Source organism: Agrilus planipennis, unplaced genomic scaffold (assembly GCF_000699045.2).
Source record: "Agrilus planipennis isolate EAB-ADULT unplaced genomic scaffold, Apla_2.0 scaffold130, whole genome shotgun sequence".
Taxonomy (NCBI): domain Eukaryota; kingdom Metazoa; phylum Arthropoda; class Insecta; order Coleoptera; family Buprestidae; genus Agrilus; species Agrilus planipennis.
In genome coordinates this window covers 1,890-3,407 of record NW_020438925.1, presented here as the reverse complement: position 1 = coordinate 3,407, position 1,518 = coordinate 1,890, and the positions used below count along the sequence as shown (strand labels likewise).

The following is a 1,518-nucleotide window of genomic DNA, read 5'->3' as shown; positions in this document are numbered from 1 at the left end:
AAACTAACATTAAATTAGTTTAACAGGTTGCCATTTAAACACATTAAATGAACGAGAAGACAAAAAAGGATTTGAAACCTGGACAATTGTAGGAAATGTATGCAGTCCAATTTACACTATGTAAGGTTGCAATGCAATGCTCTGTCAGTCTGTTATATGACTTATTTCACCATCAGTGGTATTGTTTTTCTTTTTATAAACATCTATTATCGGAGGCACTTCCCTGATATCTACAGTTAGGAGTAAAAAAGCACCATATAGTCATTCACTAGGTAAGCGATTATTATTCCATTATTTTCAATTTAGTTTTCATAATTTGCCATCTCTGGCATCTTTGGTTTTACTTCTAACACTTAATCATTGCCCACATCATAAATTGACGTTATGATGCATTTATGGGCTTTCTTTTTTACAATTATCTATTATTCACAGCATAAGTTGATGTTAACGTGCATCTGTAATTGCATCTCTTACCTTTAAATTACTCTTAACATTTCTTTATGTCATGAATGAAATTGGGATCTCGTCTTCATGTTGTAATTTAGCTATTTAACTTGTTTTTTGGTGCATATTTACTTCGATCTTTAGTTGATAGTGTAATTAATATTTTCTTTTGTTCACTTCCACAGATCTTCCAACAAATGCGAGAGAATTAAAGTTCAGGTTGTTGGTCATACTGAAAACACCAATATTTACAATGGTGTTGTCTTTCCTGGACTATATTCTTGATTTGCTGTTTTCGTCTTCATCTTCACCTTGCAACATTTTGATTTCCACTGAAACAACAAGTTTTCTGCTATGGTATTCCTCCTAAATTTGGTTTGCTTTTCACACTTGCAAATTTTGAAATGTCACTGTTCATGTTCATGTCGGAATGTTACTGGAATGACTGCTGTTCATTAAGGTGAGAATATTTGATATAATTAATTTTAATTGATCTTTATTAATCTGTTACCACCCTATTTGTTTCAGATCGACAGAGGGGAAGAAAGAAGAAGATCCCGTTGTTAAAATACTTGTCTATTTTATATGTTTTTTTAATTAAAATTAATTGTTTATTTTGCATGTTTTTTATAGTTGTATTTGAATCATTTTTTTATTGTAGATGTTTTTATTTTTTAGTATTGTTTTTATTTTTTTAGTAGTAACGATAGAACTAACCGTTTTTTTTTTAAGAGTGGTAGTAATAGTCTAACATGTCTTGCTTACCTCTTCGCTTAGCTTACTGCATATTCTTCCTAATTTGCTTCGCATTTACCCTACGTTTTCTACGTGATTCAACGTTTCGTTATCGTGTTCTTTTCTCTTCTCACCCTTGTGGAACTAGGGAGGGCCTCCCCGAACGACTTCCCTTGGGCTTAGCTATTTAGTTGATCTTAAAAGTGTCTTATACACTTTTCGCGAGTCTACTCTAGCGTTACTTCCTTTCAGACAGGGTACAGTGGGTTATCTGGAATAGGAGCAATAGGCGACTGCCCAGCTTGCCTTGGCGAAATCTGTCCGATCTTCTCTACCAAA

At 33.3% G+C, this 1,518-nt stretch overlaps 1 long non-coding RNA gene across 1 annotated transcript; it reads left to right on the top strand.

Annotated features, from left to right (window-relative positions):
• LOC108736520 lies at positions 1-1,351 on the top strand. Its single transcript, XR_001937735.2, has 3 exons — positions 1-272; positions 630-904; positions 973-1,351. It is a non-coding gene; the product is annotated as an uncharacterized LOC108736520 (long non-coding RNA).
• The last annotated feature ends 167 nt before the right edge of the window (positions 1,352-1,518 follow it).